This window comes from Geotrypetes seraphini, chromosome 5 (genome assembly GCF_902459505.1).
Source record: "Geotrypetes seraphini chromosome 5, aGeoSer1.1, whole genome shotgun sequence".
Classification (NCBI taxonomy): domain Eukaryota; kingdom Metazoa; phylum Chordata; class Amphibia; order Gymnophiona; family Dermophiidae; genus Geotrypetes; species Geotrypetes seraphini.
The window spans coordinates 100,194,033-100,212,374 of NC_047088.1; positions in this window are offsets into that span (position 1 = coordinate 100,194,033).

The following is an 18,342-nucleotide window of genomic DNA, read 5'->3' on the forward strand; positions in this document are numbered from 1 at the left end:
AGAAATGTTATGTCTTCCCCCTTCCATCTCTCCCTTCACCCCCATTGGTCTGGCATCCATCTTCTTCCCTTCCCTCCTCCAATGGTCTGGCATCTCTCTCCTCTTCTTCCCTTCCCTCTCCCACACCCCCATGGTCTGTCATTTCACTCTCCCTCCCCCCCCCCCACACTTCTATCAAGCATCTGCTCCTTTCTTTTCCTCCAACCCAATTCCATCCAGTATCCTTCCCCCTTATGTCTCTCCCCTTTTCCTGCACACCAATTCCATCAGCCCCCAGCCAGTACTCCACTGCTAAAGCGATGGGGCTGGAAGGTGTACATCTGAGGGTACTGAAGGAACTTAGGGAAGTTCTGGCAGCTCTGCTGGCTGACCTTTTCAGTGCTTCTCTAGGGTCAGCAGTGGTGCTGGAGGATTGGAGAAGGGTGAATGTGGTTCCTTTCCACAAAAGTTGAAGTAAGGAACTGCAGGCTGGCAAGTCTGACTTCTGTGATAAGTACATTCATAGAAACACTTAAAACAGAGAATAGTGCAGTATTTGGAATTCAGTGGATTACAGGGCCCGAGGCAACATGGATTCACTAGAGGCAGGTCTTGTCAGACAAAACTGATCAATTTCTTTGATTGGGTGACTAGAGAATTGGATAGAGGGAATGGGCTAGATGTGGCATATTTAAATTTTAGCAAAGCCTTTAATAGTGTTCTACACAGGTGTCTAATAAATAAACTGAGTACCCTGGTTGAGTGGAAGATAACAGAGGGTAGTGGTCATAGGCAGTGGAATGCTTTTTTGTTTGGGGGACCCAAAAGCTCCACCCTAGACCACAATCAAGCCCCACCCCAGACCTCACCCCATAATAATAGTACTAATTGTAATGCCATTTTTTCCATTCATTCTTCATATGCACACAATCTTATTAGCAACACATAATGGTAACCATATAATTAAACTACACAAAGCACGCTGTATGCAGATAACATTTTAATTAACTATCATTTATATTCTGCTTTTTTTTTTTTCAGAGAGGTCAAGGCAGATGCAATGTCACCTCAGTAACTGCTACAGAAAACTCACCTTCAGTGCCAAAGAAGTACAGCAAGAAGTAATACAAAAACCTGCAAAGAGCATACAAATAGCAATACTGGGTCAGACCAATGATTCATCTAGAAGAGTATCCTGTTTCGGGGTTTGTTTGTTTTTTGTAACTATTTAATTATAATAAACATATATTGCACAAACTGAAGTGTTGCGAGTTCTTCAATGCCCACTCAACACAAATCACTGCAAAAATACAGTAGGCAGTAGGAGAGTGGCCTTCACTAATTTTTAAGTTCGGATTGTTTTGAGTCCAAAAAAGCTGGAGAGCCGATAAATATCTTCCTACTTGGGGTCACGACACTAATCAAAGTTTCTGGACTCAACCCCACCAGAACACCTGGCCTCAGTCACACATTCAGAAAGCAGAAAAAAAAGCCCCTTTTCAAATACAACCCCACAAATGAAACCCTAATATGCCAGACTCTGCACACAGTACACAAAAGAAATACATTCTTCCTGAATAGTTCAAAATATAAAGCAACAGATGTAAATTAACATATTTCACTAAATTCAAAATAAAAACATTTTTCCTACCTTTGTTATCTGGCAATTTTTTTTTTTTTCTGATCATCTTGTTCCCTATGTGCGCTTAATTCTGTTTCCAAGGCCTCCGTATGCATTTGCTGTCTTTTTCCTTTCCTTCACATTTTGTACATACCTATGGTGAAATCACAAAGGGACTTTAAGGGGCCTTTTATCAAGCTGCAGTAGGGGTTTAATGCGCATAATACTGCGCGTTAAACCGCCTGCCGTGCTAGCCGCTAACGCTTGCATTGAGTAGGCGTTAGTTTTATAGCCAGCCACGGGGGTTAGCGTGTGATGAAATGTCAGACGCACTAACCCCGCTAGCGCAGCTTGATAAAAGGACCCCTAAGTTGAGCTACCAAAATGTAAAAAGAAGTTAATTCCTCTTGAGCATCCTCTGTCAAGTCCTCCCAATGAAGACGTATTATAATAATGGAGTTGTAGGTATGAGAAAATATCTTTAGAGGGCAAAGAATATTCCCGCTGTAAGTCCTCAAAAGACTTCATATGCCCCTCATCGGTAAGCACCTGAGACAAATAACGAACGTCCTTGGACCTCCTTTGATGAAACACAGAGTTCACCTGACCAGGTGGAAAAGCAGGGTTAGAACAGATTAAAAGATAAGGAGTCACTGCTGTAGAGAATCCTTGTCATTTGCATACCCATCTCCAAGCAAACACTGCAGAAGGTAATAAATGTGACAATTGGAGAACTTTAGGAATGCAGAGGCCTATGCAATGAAGATAACTGAAATGCCAAGGGCCCATCCAAGAGTGTTCCATAGGTGTTGCTAAAAAGTCCTGAGAAGCTCTGTACCAGTCACTGATGTGCCTCATAACACAGGCTACTGTCAAATAACAAAGGTCTAGAAGTCCCAAACCTCCATCATGATTATGAATTCAAATAGTTGCTATGGGAAGTCGAGTTCTTTTCTTTGCCAAAGATAATGCTGCATTAGTTTGTACAATTTCTTTTCATTTATTTATTTCATTTTCTATTCTGTTTTCCCCAAAAAAGCTCAGAAAGGGTTACAGTTTAAACACACATAACGGGTTACAATTTGCCATAGTTACAAGTTTACGATACAAGTTTTTATCCTAACTTGATACATACTAGAGGTCTAATACCAATATACATAGAGAGGCATAATCAAAACAAACATCTAAGTCCGCAGGGGGGGGGAATGCCCATTTTCAAAAAAATACATCTAGAATATTTTTGTTTGGAAAATCATCTATCTGGATGTCCAGGTTATTATTCATCCAGACCACCAGAACGTCCATCTTTATACCACATTTTTGACCAAAATTTCATCCAAGTCCCAAAAGCCCAGAACAAGGCCATTTGGACATGGGAGGGGCCAATCTCATAATGGACTGGCCACCAAGACATTTATTTATTTAATTTGTTTTCTATCTCGTCTCCAAAGAGTACAGAACGGGTTACAGGTTAAACATGCATAATATTAGTACAAGATTACAATACAAGTTTTCATCCCAGTTGGCACATATTAGGTGAAGTTAACCTTATGTGACACAGACTGGTTCAGTTACCAATAAACAATTATTTGTAGTCCATGGATCGGGGGGGGGGGTGTCAGATGAAGAGATATGTTTTTATTGCTTTTCTGAAGTTTAGGAGACCTTCAAGAGATCTGATCTGTGATGATAGTCGATTTCAGTAGCTTGGTATGAAGTGGGAGTAGGACCTTTTGCAGTTTGTAGTTGACCAGGGGGCGTTTTGAGGCATATTTCATCCTGGGAGCAGAAGGACAGGTTTGGCATATACGGAGTAAGTTTAGCCATTACATAGCCTGACACCATGTCGTGCAAGGATTTAAATGCTAACATCAGGCCCTTGAAGACACAACGTTTAGCTATAGGTAGACAGTAACCTGACGCTAGAGCATGGGAGACAGGGTCAAGGGCACAGAGGTTTTTTAGAAACCTGATCACCACGTTTTGAACACACTGGAGCATGGCAATAAAGCAGTGGAACACCTTAGAAGGCACTGCTGTGAACTTCACAAAAAGGGTGCCATATGAACATAAGAAGTGCCTCTGTTGGGTCAGACCAGAGGTCCATCGTGCCCAGCAGTCCGCTCGCGCGGCGGCCCAAAAGGTCCAGGACTTGTGTAGTAGTCCTCTATCTATACCCCTCTATCCCCTTTTCCTTCAGAAAATTGTCTAATCCCTTCTTAAACCCTAATACCATACTCTCTCTTATCACGCCCTCTGGAAGCGCATTCCAGGTGTCTATCACCCGTTGGGTGAAGAAAAATTTCCTAGCATTGGTTTTGAATCTGTCCCCTTTAAACTTTTCCGAATGCCCTCTCGTTCTTGTAGTTTTCAAAAGTTTGAAGAATCTGTCACTCTCTACTTCCTCTTTGCCCTTCATAATCTTGTAAGTCTCTATCATATCCCCTCTAATTCTCCTCTTCTCAAGGGAAAAGAGCCCCAGTTTCTCCAGTCTCTCAGTGTATGAAAGGTTCTCCATACCCTTTATCAAACGTGTTGCTCTCCTCTGAACCCTCTCGAGTATCGCCATATCCTTCTTAAGATACGGCGACCAATATTGGACGCAGTACTCCAGATGCGGATGCACCATCGCCTGATACAACGGCAGGATAACTTCTTTGTTCTGGTAGTAATACCCTTCTTGATTATACCTAGCATTCTATTCACTCTATTAGCGGCCGCTGCGCACTGTGACGTCGGCTTCATTGTTTTGTCCACAATTACCCCCAAGTCCCTCTTTTGGGTACTCTCACTCAATAACATCCCTCCCATCGTTTATCTGTATCTCGGGTTTCTGCTTCCTACATGCAATACTTTACATTTCTCTACATTGAACTTTATCTGCCATCTCGTCGCCCACTCCCCTAATTTATTCAGGTCTGAAGGGATACTTTTCATGTGTCTTGCTGTTTTTCTTTCAACTGTGTTTGAAGCTGTAAGAAAACCAGACCCTGTTTGTTTTTCCTACTCTGAAATACTGCAAGGCCATTTTATGTTTGAGAAGATGTATGTTATCTTGTTGTGAAGTGAATTCAATTGTTTTCATAGCTGTATTTGCAAGCAGCTTTAGATAAGAGGCTCTGCTGACCAAGGCACCCTTTGGACTTCAGTCTTTAGATAGAAAGATGCTTGTTATTTCTTTTAAAGTTTCATGTGACCTGTGTCCATATATGGTTTGTATTTACGTCACATGCTAACGACATTGACTCATGTAAAATGATATAAAAGAGTGGTAAAGCTGACAATAAATTGGACATGTTTCGGAGATCATTTCTTGCTTCTAAGATATGTCCCCAGATGCATCTGGCTTGCAAATGACAGAGAGAAAGTATGGGGCAGGAATTGGGACCTAATCCTTTTCAGTTGGGGGCCCGCCCGGGAGGGGCAGATGACATCACCATTATTTTGTGAGTATTTCTGAATTTTTTCTGTTCTTTAATACTCACTGGTATTGGTGACCTGTTCCCACTCTTTATTTTAAGTTCAAGCTTTGGGTTCTATTACAGTGTTTTTGGGGAAAAATCTCGGGGTACTTTCAGTAAGCGCCCCTCGTGAATATAAGCAGCTGCCATTCTTTCGGGAAGAATGAAATTATTTATAGAACCCCCTGCCCACTCTGTCATTTGTGAGGTTAAAAATTTTTTATAGAGTATAAGATTTTATTGTCTCTTATACCTCGCTTATAAGGTAAGATAAGTGAATATTTTTGCATTGTTATATTGTTTTTGTAATGAGTCATAAAGGCACTTAGGATTCTCCCCCTCCTAGACAGATGGGACTTGTAAGGCTTATGTTGCCTGTGTGTGTGTGACATTCTTCCTTCAGCCTACATCTTTCTGCGTCACCAATCCTTTCTCGTATACGTTTGCACTGTTTATGTGTTTAACACTGAGGTAGGACATGCTGTTATGTGGAATGAATTGCAAGCGGTGTCTGAATCAGTCTAAGATCTTTCCCTCGTAGTTTGTACACAAAAACTGTTTCTTGTCTTCCTTTTGAACATACAATAGTTTGATCCTGACTCATTTTGTGCTTTTCTTCTACGGCTGCTTCCTTTGAGTTCTGTGCTGGCAAAATTTTGTTTTGTTTTGTTTTTAGCAGATTAGCCAGTTGTAAATTTTCTCTGTGCTTATTTGGATACCTAGTTACTGACCTTAAGGAATGCGATTCTGGTTTTCTCTTTCTGACTGAAAGCCATATTTTTCTATTTGACAGTTTGAATTATATAAAGTACAAATGCACTTTTGACTGTTGTTCTTTGCTTTCATTATCAGGGTCCGTGCATGAATGCTTTTGCCCCTCCCCCCAGACTTCCCGGTTTGGGCTTCCACTGACAATGTTGTAAGCAGTACGGTGAGAATCATGATTCCACTGCTTGTCACTTTTCTTTCCTCCGGTATTATCAAAACCACTATCAATCATGTTGTCAAAGCTGATGGCATCCCCCGCTTCGTCCTAGACTTTCGGGCTGTTAATGTTTTGGTAATTCTCATTGCACCCATTGTCCCTGATGTTTCTTCCTTCCTCTCCTCCATTCCATCGGCAGCCAATTTTTTTTCTGTCATTGTCCTGAAGAAAGTTTTTTTTCAGTCCCTGTTGATGAGGCTTTTCAGCCCCTTTTTGCCTTCTCCTTTAAACAACAGTATACCTGGTGTGGAATGCCCCAGGGCTATGTTGACCCTCCTATGGTGTTCTCCATTGTCCTCCGGGCTATTCTACAGCCATGCACTGCCCCTCATGGTTCTGTCCTCATCCTGTACCTCTTTTTGTGTTCCATAATTCAGGAGACCTGTCAGGCTGATAGTTTGCACCTTTTACAATGGTTGTCTGTGTGTGGTCACAAGGTGTCACGAAATAAACTGCACTGGTGTAAATCTGAAATGAAATACCTGGGTTTTGTCCTGTCTCATGGTCAGAGGAAACTCTGCACTTCCCGCATTGCTGCTGTTCTGGGTCTGCCCCGCCTAGCTACCAAGAAAGACATGCTTATATGATTGGTTACTGCCGCCAATAGATCTCTGATTGTTCCTTCTATGACCAGATTCTGAGACAGACCCTGGGTTCTGAAATGACTGCTCTTATCAGATGGACTCATGAAATGTTGGACATTTGAGATGTGCTTTGGTTTCTAGCCTAGGCCTGGGTCTTCCTTATTATGACCATATGTTTTATCTCTTTGTTCGGGACCATTGTAACACCATGAAGGGAGAACATGGCGGTAAGTTACGCTCTGTTGCCTTTTTTTCTATAGTCACTCCTGTTCAAGTTCATGGCATGCTTGCCTGCTTGAGAGCCCTGGCTGCATGTGCTATGGTGGTAGAGATGGTTACTCCTCTGACCCTTGGTCACCCCACTACCCTTTACACTTTTCATGATGTCCAAGCCCTTCTTTTAAATGGGCTCCAGGGTCTCAAGGGTGAACAGGATTCTCTTCCTCTCTTTTTTCACAGCTTCAGTCCTTTGTTACCACCCTCTGAACTTGATGCCTGGCGTTTGGCAGGTGCCCAAAGCCGCCCTTTTGGACAGACTTTGGTGCAAAGAGGGGAAACCCTGGATACCAGCTGCTAGCTCTCCCTTTGCCCAATATCATGGTATTGGTTATCGTAGTGCTCGCTTGACATTTTAACTTCTTGCTAGTGATATTTTCATTCTTGACCTTTTGCTCCTTGCTACAGATATATATAGCTCGATAGCTACAGCTGGCACGTTTGTGAATTGAAAACAAATTGGAAAACACAATTCCTTTCTATTGTTTTAGCTGAAATTAGGATGTTGCTAATTTAAAATGTTTTTTCTTTTTCTTAGCAGTAGTTCGGATATATACATAGCCATCCCAGATCAGTTTTGGCACAGATATTTCTAATGTTTTCCAAGGGTCCTCTTTATCACTGCAGAGATAGAGACGCTCCAAAGAGACATTAGCTTTATGCCTTTTTCCGAATATGAGATGGATATGATATACAGTGGTGCATCGCATAACGAACGCTGCGCACAACGAACTTTATGTCTTGCTCCCTACAACGAACTTCATTTCACACAACGAAGTCGCCCGAGCTGCATCCTTCCGCGCAGGCACTGCGCTTAACTGCCCTCTCTCCGCCTGGCTCCCTCTTGCCCCCCCGACTCCCCGACACGATCGGGGCAAAAAGGAGCCCAAGCCCTCTTGCCCCGCCGATTCCCCAACTCCCCGACAATATCGGGCCAGGAGGGAGCCCAAGTCCTCCTGGCCACGGCGACCCCCTAACCCCACCCTGCACTACATTACGGGCAGGAGGGATCCCAGGCCCTCCTGCCCTCGACGCAAACCCCCCCTCCCCCCAACGACCGCCCCCCCCAAGAACCTCCGAACGCCCCCCCAGCCGACCCGCGACCCCCCTGGCCGACCCCCACGACACCCCCAACCCCCTTCCCCGTACCTTTCTGTAGTTGGCCGGACAGACGGGAGCCAAACCCGCCTGTCCGGCAGGCAGCCAACGACGGAATGAGGCCGGATTGGCCCATCCGTCCCAAAGCTCCGCCTACTGGTGGGGCCTAAGGCGCCTGGGCCAATCAGAATAGGCCCGGGAGCCTTAGGTCCCTCCTGGGGGCAGGGCCTGAGGCACATGGTCGGGTTGGGCCCATGTGCCTCAGGCCCTGCCCCCAGGAGGGACCTAAGGCTCCCGGGCCTATTCTGATTGGCCCAGGCGCCTTAGGCCCCACCAGTAGGCGGAGCTTTGGGACGGATGGGCCAATCCGGCCTCATTCCGTCGTTGGCTGCCTGCCGGACAGGCGGGTTTGGCTCCCGTCTGTCCGGCCAACTACAGAAAGGTACGGGGAAGGGGGTTGGGGGTGTCGTGGGGGTCGGCCAGGGGGGTCGCGGGTCGGCTGGGGGGGCGGTCGGAGGTTCTTGGGGGGGGCTGTCGTTGGGGGGAGGGGGGGTTTGCGTCGAGGGCAGGAGGGCCTGGGATCCCTCCTGCCCGTAATGTAGTGCAGGGTGGGGTTAGGGGGTCGCCGTGGCCAGGAGGACTTGGGCTCCCTCCTGGCCCGATATTGTCGGGGAGTTGGGGAATCGGCGGGGCAAGAGGGCTTGGGCTCCCTTTTGCCCCGATCGTGTCGGGGAGTCGGGGGGGCAAGAGGGCTTGAGCTCCCTTTTGCCCCGATCGTATCGGGGAGTCGGGGGGGCAAGAGGGCTTGAGCTCCCTCTTGCCCCGATCGTGTCGGGGGTGCCAGGGACCACACGGAGTCACCCACCGTACCACCCGATTCGGGTAAGCGCAGGTATCGGTGGGTGGCTTATTTGCGGGGGGGATGCCTTATTTTACATTTTTTTCTAAAAAGGGGGGGCTGTCTTATTTGATGGCCCTGCCTTATCATCGGGGAAACACGGTAGAAAAAAAAAAAAAAATGAACAGTTAAGTCCCAGTTTTTGCCGCTGAGACTCTGCCCTCTCTCACTGTAAAATTAGACTCTACTTAGTCTGTCTTTAAATTTAAAAAATGTGTGTTGTTTTAAAAAACAATTATGTTTTTAGATGTATCTAAATAAAAATAGTAACCAAAAATTTATCTTTTTTTATGTCACCTTAGCATATTTTATGCTACAGAACGAATTATTTTTTTTAACATGTATTGTTATGGGAAAACGCGTTTCACATAACGAACTTTTCGCATAACAAACTTGCTCCTGGAACGAATTAAGTTCGTTGTGTGAGGCACCACTGTACATTATTTGTAGTTTTGGTTTTTTTTATATCAATGTGTTTATTTGCAGAGTTAAATTCAGCCCTGCACACTTGACAGATGGAGTAATAGCTTCACGCCTAAAACTTTATGTTTTGTCTGTGTCATGTCTACTTGCTTTAGTTTAGTGGGTACCCCAGGATACATAACATTGGCCATTTCTAGAGCTTTTTTTCCACTTCTTACTAGCCTAACAGCGCAATGTTCCTTTTCTTATAGCTTTCATATTCTAAATGTAGCTTAGTTAGGGGTTATATATTTAAGAAAAAGTTTTACTTTATACAGCGTTTATTTCGTGGTGCTCCCTACATATGATCCATTCAGTATATATTTCTGAATACATCAGTATGTGCTCTCTGAAGTGCCATAATAGTTATATGCAGCACGCAAAAACATATCTTTTTGTATTGTTCAATTAAGAACCTTAAGTAACTGAGTATTGTATCTGTTTTGCCATAGCTATACCAAGTAAATGTATTGGTATCGTCACATGTTGCCACATTCAGTACAGGCAACATGGTTTCTCTCTTGTTTTCTATCTCTTTCTGTATGCACAGACATCTGGCTGCTCTCCCTTTGAGATTCTCACGGGATGACCTTTCCCCGCCCCATGGGTAGATAAACCCTCAATAGTTGAGAGTAGTGATCTTCCCTTGATACAGGAGGAATACGTCCAAAAGCTCATTGAAATATTAGGGCTTGTTCAAAGAAACGTGTCTTGCACTTCTCCTTTCTCTCCACAGATTCCTACCCATTTTTTCCAGCCTGGTGACAAAGTTATCGTCCAGAAGCTTTCCAAGGATCGGAAGCAGACGGATTTCCCCTTTGGCCTTCCCACTACTGCGATCGCTGTGACCAGGACTGCTGTACTCACTGAGGAGTCTCCTGTTTGGATCCACTCAAGTTGCTTGAAGAGGGTTAACCTAAAACCCCAGAAGCAAGTCTTCCCTGCGCAGATTTCACCTCCTCCAGTGGAACAACATGATGATCTCATTGCAGCATTCTACCAACTTTATCATTCTCTTACTGGCAACGCTGCTGCTAGTTTTTCTTCCTGTATGGATCACTTCTAACTGGGTCTACAGGGATAATGTGTCCTGGGTCCACGACACTTTCTGCCCATACCCATCTGTAAATGACACTCCTGCTATAAACAGCACCCCCGGCACCTCTTTGCGAACACGACGTCAAGCTGGACTCCCTTCCAAGGGCTGCCCTTCAATTGGAATCCAGAAAGACAGACAGTATACTACCCTTTGGTATACTTCCAGCAGTGTGCACGTGGTCACCTTCACTTTTGAGTATTGTGACATTGTGGACTGTTCATCAATTGATATCCCAAGGCTGTGACATTGGTCCTCAGAGATTCCTAAAACTAAAGACATATGTATATATATGTGTTACTGACTCACGTTGGGGGGATAAGTGTGCATTCTGGGGAGCGGTAGGGTAGAATATTGATACTGACTGGGCTTATAAACCAGAAAGTACTCTGAAAAAAAAAGTGGACCAAAATGGTAAATCACTGCTTATTCATAGGACCCTTCGTAAGGTTGGAAACTGTTATAGGAAAAGTGTTCCTGCACAAATTATTAAGCTTTCTCTTACTATTGACAACCCTAGACCTACTGATGAAGATATGTACATTATGGACATGTGGTTTAAGGGTGGGCCTAGCTATCCGACCCATCAGTTTTCTTACGGGATCTATTTACCTCCTCTAATTTTACCTATCCCCTTTGTGCACTGTGGTGTTCTAAATACCTTTTGCTGCATAGACAGAAAAAGCTTGATATTGCCGTTACCATCTATAAGGGTAATTACACATGTCATGTTTTTAATGTGACACAGGGTAGTTTTGTAGGTAATTTACCCCCAGGTTATTGTACTGTCTTGGCTCATAGGTATGCCCCATTGTTGCAGCATCAGATTTTCACCCTAGGTGATATTTACTGGCTCTATGGAGACTTTTGGCTCCCTGTTAAGCTACCCAGCCAGTGGATAGACCATTGTGCTTTAGCTAAGGTTACCATGCTCCTGCATATTCTTTCTGAAAGGCATCCTTCCTATTCACATGGTTTTTCCTCTTTTCTGTCTCGATATAAATCTGATCTCCTTGGTAGTTTTGATCCGCATGTATACATAGATGCTATAGGGGTCTCAAGAGGGGTCCCAGATGAATTTAAGGCCCAAGATCAGGTTAAGGCTGGGTTTGAGTTCCTTATTCCCTTTGTTACTATTAATAAGAATGTTGATTGGATTAATTAAATTTATTATAATCAGCAACGCTTTGTGAACTACTCTAGGGACGCCTTGCAAGGTATTGCTGATCAATTAGGCTTCACTTCTCAGATGGTTTTCAAAATCGTATGGCCCTGGAGATGATTCTAGCTGAGAAGAGGGGTGTCTGTAAAATTCTTCCCAGTACTTTATCGTGTTGCACTTTTATTCCTGACAATACAGGTCCTACAGGTTACTATGGCCATTCAGAAATTAGAAGACCTCTCTGCTGAGCTCAAACGTAACTCTGGTTTATCTAATTCTTGGGATCAGTACTTTAGTTGAATGCAGGGTTGGGTAAAAGACCTTTTTATTGTTATAATCTCTATTATTAACTGCACTCTTGTCTCTTATGTAATTTTTTGCCTGCTCATGCCCTGTGTTATTCGTATTACAGCTCCTAAAACCCCTCCTCGAGAGACATATCTAGAGTATCTCTCCCTCCCAGCTCATGCTGTGCATTTATGACGTCATTTTCATGACGTAAGAGGGGGATTGAAGGGATACTTTTCATGTGTCTTGCAGTTTTTCTTTCAACTGTGTTTGAAGCTGTAAGAAAACCAGACCCTGTTTGTTTTTCCTTCTCTGAAATACTGCAAGGCCATTTTATGTTTGAGAAGATGTGTGTTATCTTGTTGTGAAGTGAATTCAATTGTTTTCATAGCTGTATTTGCAAGCAGCTTTAGATAAGAGGCTCTGCTGACCAAAGCACCCTTTTAAAGTTTCATGTGACCTGTGTCCATATATGGTTTGTATTTACATCATATGCTGATGACATTGACTCATGTAAAATGATATAAAAGAGTGGTAAAGCTGACAATAAATTGGACATGTTTCGGAGATCATTTCTTGCCTCTAAGATATGTCCCCAGATGCATCTGGCTTGCAAATGACAGAGAGAAAGTATGGGGCAGGAATTGGGACCTAATCCTTTTCAAGGTCCCTTTGTAATTCTTCGCAGTCCTCTTTAGTCCGAGCACCACTAAGTAGTTTGGTGTCGTCAGCAAATTTTATTATTTCGCACTTCGTCCTTGTTTCTATATCATTTATAAATATATTGAATAGCAGTGGTCCGAGCACCGACCCCTGCGGAACACCACTCATGACCCTCCTCCAGCCCTTTACTCCTACCCTCTGCTTCCTACCCACCAACCAATTCCTGATCCATCTATGTACATCTCCTTCCACCCCATGGTCCTTCAGTTTCCGAAGTAGGCGTTCATGGAGTACCTTGTCAAAGGCTTTTTGGAAATCTAAATATACGATGACTATGGGATCCCCTTTGTTAATTCCTTCTAAGAAGTGCAGTAAGTTCGTTAGGCACGATCTCCCCTTGCAGAAGCCATGTTGGCTTGTTTTTAGAAGTTTATTTCTTTCAAAATGCTCATCGATGCTGTCTTTTATCAGCGCTTCCACCATTTTCCCCGGAACCGAGGGCAGACTCACCAGTCTGTAGTTCCCCGGGTCACCTCTTGATCCCTTTTTAAAGATGGGCGTAACATTGGCTATCTTCCAATCCTCTAGGATCACTCCTGTTTTCAGGGATAGATTGCAAACTTGCTGTAGTAGTTCCGCTATTTCCTCCTTTAGTTCTTTCAGAACCCTTGGGTGGATTCTGTCCGGGCCCGGCGATTTGTCAGTTTTTAATTTTTCTAACAGCCTGCGTACGTCTTCAAGGCTTACTTCCATGGATGTTAATTTATCTGTTTGGTCTCCTTTGAAGATTTGCTCAGGTTCCAGTATGTTGGATGTATCCTCTTTTGTAAATACAGACGAAAAGAACATGTTTAGTCTTTCCGCCACTTCTTTCTCCTCCTTCACCACTTCGTTTCTGTCTCCGTCATCCAGCGGTCCCACCTCCTCCCTAGCCAGCTGCTTCCCTTTAACATATCTGAAGAATGATTTGAAATTTCGTACTTCCTTGGCTAGCCTTTCTTCATATTCTCTTTCGGCTTTTCTAATCACACGGTGACATTCTTTTGAATACTTTCTGTGCTCATTCTAGTTCTCCTGTTTTACCCTTTTTCCATTTCCTGAATGAATTCTTCTTGTCACCTATCGCTTTCTTCACTTCTTTGGTTATCCACGCCGGGTCTTTTGTTCAATTCTTTTTGCACCCTTTTCTGAATATTGGGATATGCAGATTTTGCGCCTCGATCACCGTGTCCTTGAATAAAGACCAGGCTTGCTCTACAGTCTGCCATTTCTTTGAGGTGTTCTTAAGTTTATTCCTTACCATTACTCTCATCGCTTTGTAGTTTCCTTTCTTGAAGTTAAAAGTGGTTGCTATGGTTCTCTTTCCCTTCGGAATTCCTACTTCAACTTTGAACTTGATCATATTGTGATTGCTGTTTCCCAACGGTCCCACTACTTCCACTTCCTTCACAGGTTCTCTTAGCCCACTTAGGATTAGATCCAGAGTGGCATTCCCTCTCGCCGGTTCTCTGACAAGTTGATCCATGAAGCAATCCTGTATAGCCTCCAGGAATCCGGTTTCTCTAGCGCATTTTGAGCTTCCAAGACTCCAATCTATCCCGGGATAGTTGAAGTCTCCCATAATAATCGTGTTACCGCTTTTGCATTCTCGCTTCATCTCGGCAGTGGCGTACCTAGGGGGGAGCAGTCCTCCCCGGGTGCACACCCCAAAGGGGTGCATAGGAGAGAGCTGAACGGGGATGAGGGGGGACCCGCGAGGTTAAATATAACTCAAGCCGCGAGGCTCGTCTTCTGCTCCTACCTGCCCTGCCGCACACACATAGCCGACCGGAAGTCTTCCCCAATGTCAGCGCTGATGTCGGAGGGCAGGCTTTGCTTAAGCCCTCCCTCCGAAGTCAGCGCTGACACCGGGGAAGACTTCCGGTCTGCTATGTGTGCGCGGCAAGGCAGGTAGGAGCAGAAGTCGAGCCTTGCCGCTTGAGTTGTATTTGGCTGAGAAAGTTGCTAAGATGAGGGCTAGAAGGCAAACGCGGAACACAAAAGGGGGGAGGGAGTGCATTTTTGGACACAAGGCATGAACTTGGGAGAGAGGATGGAGGAAGGGAGGGAAAGAGGTGGGGGAGGGAGTGCATTTTTGGACACAGAAGGCATGGACTTGGGAGAGAGGAAGGGAGGGAAAGACATGGTTGTGTACACAGGAATGGAAGAAAGGAAAATTTTTGGTCATAGGGAGGGAGTAAGGTACAGACAGTGGCATACCAAGGTGGGGGTGGGGGGGTGATCCACCCCGGGTTTACGCTCCAAGGGGGGTGCACAGCTGGCCACCCTCCAGTGTTCTCCCTAGGCTGGCAAACTGCGGCTCTTTAGCCACTTGAGTGCCACCGCCGCCATCGGGAACAAGCCGGCACCGAGTTCTCCCTGCTTTTCCCTATGGGGCTAACCAACTCTTGCCGCCCGCATCAATTCTGACGTCGGAGAGGACATTCTGGGCCAGCCAATCATTGCCTGGCTGGCCTAGAACGTCCTTTCCAACGTTAGAATTGACATCGGGTGGCGAGAGTTGGTCAGCCCCACGGGGAATAGAAGCAGGGCGAACTCGGCACCGGCCTGTTCCCGATGGCGGCAGTGGCAGCCTATTCCCCAGCAGCGGTGGCAGCATTTTTCCAATGGTGGTGGCATGGGGGAGGGGAGGGCAGGGAGAAAGAAAGAAAGAAAGGGGGGGACAGGGAGTCAGAAATAAAGAAAAGGGGCAGGGTGAAATAAAGAAAAATGGGGCATGTAGAGAGAGAGAGAGAAAGACAGACAGAACGAAAGAGGGCATGGAGAGAGAAAGAAAGAAGGGGGCAGGGTGAAACAAAGAAAGAAATGGGGCACGGAGAGAGAGAGAAAGACAGACATACAGAAAGAGGGTTTCAAAATGGGGCTGGATGACTTCCTGGAAGCGAAGTGGATTACAGGGTATAGATAGAAGGTTACTCTACAGGTCATAAGCGAAAAGCGTATGATAGTTTTAGGATATGAGCACTATCAGGTCTTGGACCTGAGGGGCCGACGCGTGAGCGGACTGCCGAGCTCGATGGACCTCCGGTCTGACCCGACAGGGGCAATTCTTATCTTATCTTATCTTATCTTAAAAAAGAGGGTATGGAGAGAGAGAAAAAGAAAGAAGGGGGCAGGGTGAAACAAAGAAAAAGTTTGGGGAGGGAATGAGGTCTGGAGGAGAGGAAGCATACAGGAGGCTGAAAGAAGGGAAGAAATATTGAATGCACAGTCAGAAGAATAAAGTGCAACCAGAGACTGATGAAATTACCAAAGGTAGGAAAAATGATTTTATTTTCAATTTAGTGATCAAAATGTGTCCGTTTTGAGAATTTATATATGCTGTCTATATTTTGCACTATGGCCCCCTTTTACTAAACCTCAATAGTTTTTTTAGCGCAGGGAGCCTATGAGCGTCGAGAGCAGCGTGGGGCATTCAGCACAGCTCCCTGCGCTAAAAACCGCTATCGCGGTTTAGTAAAAAGGGAGGGGGAATATTTGTCTATTTTTGTATAGTTGTTACTGAGGTGACATTGCATAAAGTCATCTGCCTTGACCTCTTTGAAAACCCGCGAAATATAAATGATAATTAACATTTTCTCTGGGTACAGCGTGCTTTGTGTTTTTAAAATTTTATTGTTGGTAGATCATTTTGACTTGGCCACAAAGGTAATGGGGAGGGAGGGAGGAGAGCTGCTGAAAGACATCTAGTAATCCTTGCAGGCTTGACTGTGCAGGGAATTATTTTTGTAAAATCATGTTTTGTTATGTGACTGGCATTATTTAGACTTTAATTCTATGAATGAATAGAATGAAAATGATATAAAATTACTTGTTTGTTCTTATGTGCGTGCGCTGAAGGAAAGTGGAGAGAGAGTGGGCTGAGGACGCTGAAGGGAAATGGGGAAGAGAGAGTGGGGAGAAGACACTGATTTATAAATTGACAATTGTACAGAATATTGTTTCTTTTTATACTTTAATAAAAACAATTCAAGGCTTGTGTGGATGGAATCAGGTGGTTTGCAGGGATGGGGACCAAGCTTACCTATCTACAAATAACTCTATTCCGACAGCCAAATGCATAAACTTCAAAATTCCAACTATAAATGACATTGAAAGACACCTTAAATCAATCAACTTAAAAGGTTCTCCTACAGAAATTATTCCGCCATTCTATATAAAAAAATATTTCGATTATTTTGGTCCTTTTATCCTATCTCTCATTCAAAAATGTTTATCTTCTGCTACCGTTCCTTCTGCTTGGAAAACTTCTACTGTAATACCAATATTAAAAAACTTTAAGTCCAGTCAAGATGACTCATCTAATTACCGCCCCATCTCAAATCTTCCATTCCTAATGAAACTGACGGAAAAACTAGTTTTCGAACAACTATCTGACTTCATTGAATCCTCTAACGCTTTACATCCAAACCAAACAGGTTTTCGTAAATATCACAGTACCGAATATTCCATGATTGGTCTTGTCACCAACATTCACTACTTCCTTGACCATCACAAATCTGTAGCTCTCTTTTCTCTAGATCTATCCGCAGCCTTCGATACCATAGATCATGAAATTCTTCTCAATCGTCTACAATCACTAGGGGTAGAGGGCCAAGTCTTACAATGGCTAACTTCCTTTTTATCGGATCGTCTCTCTAGAGTTAAATTCAATGAATCCTATTCCGAATTCTTCTCCTCATCTTTTGGAGTTCCACAAGGATCAATACTCTCTCCTCTTCTATTCAACATTTTCCTATCCCCACTTATTACCATGTCACAATCACTAGGATTTACAATCTTTTCTTACGCTGACGACATTCAGCTAATGCACCCTCTCAATCCAGAAAACACTGCAGAAATAAAAATAATCAATGACAAATTAGAAAAAATTAAAAACTGGCTAAAAAATAACAAACTGGCTCTAAACACTCAAAAAACAAAATCCATGCTTTTCACTTGGAAAAGAGATATATTCCAAAAAATACCATTCACACTTGACAATATTCCTATAGAACCGGTACCTAAGCTAAAAATCCTAGGTGTAACAATTGACGTAGATCTATCTTATCATGACCATATCAGTGTAATAGTCAAATCATGCTTTTACAGACTACGGCTTTTACGTTCAATCTCTACATTCTTGGATACTAAATCTCTCAATATTTTAGTTCACTCTCTTATTATTTCCAAACTGGACTACTGCAATTCTCTTCTAATTAATATAACTCAAAAAGAAAATAGACGCCTCCAAATTATCCAAAATACAGCAATCAAACTAATTCATAACGCAAAGAAATTTGACCATGTCACCCCCTTATTAATTAAATCACACTGGCTTCCTATAGCCCATCGAATTACGTTTAAAATTTTATTTCTGGTTTACAAAACTTTAACCTTCAGTGAACCTCAATATATTGCAAAAATGATTGTCCCACACAAAACTTCTCGTTCTCTTAGATCCTCTTCATCACAATTGCTCTCAGTCCCTTCATTAAAAGTCATAGGCACTAGGCGAAATGATATATTTTCTGTAAAAGCCCCTACATTGTGGAACTCCCTTCCAAATTTAATTAAAAACGAAACTGACCTTGTTGCGTTTAAGAAAATTTTAAAAACTTATCTATTTCAAGACGCGTTTGACATATGAAATATCACCTTTTAAGGTCCAATATTCTTCCCATCTCATCCTAACCCATTATTACCCGATGTGTTTTCCCTTTGATGTCA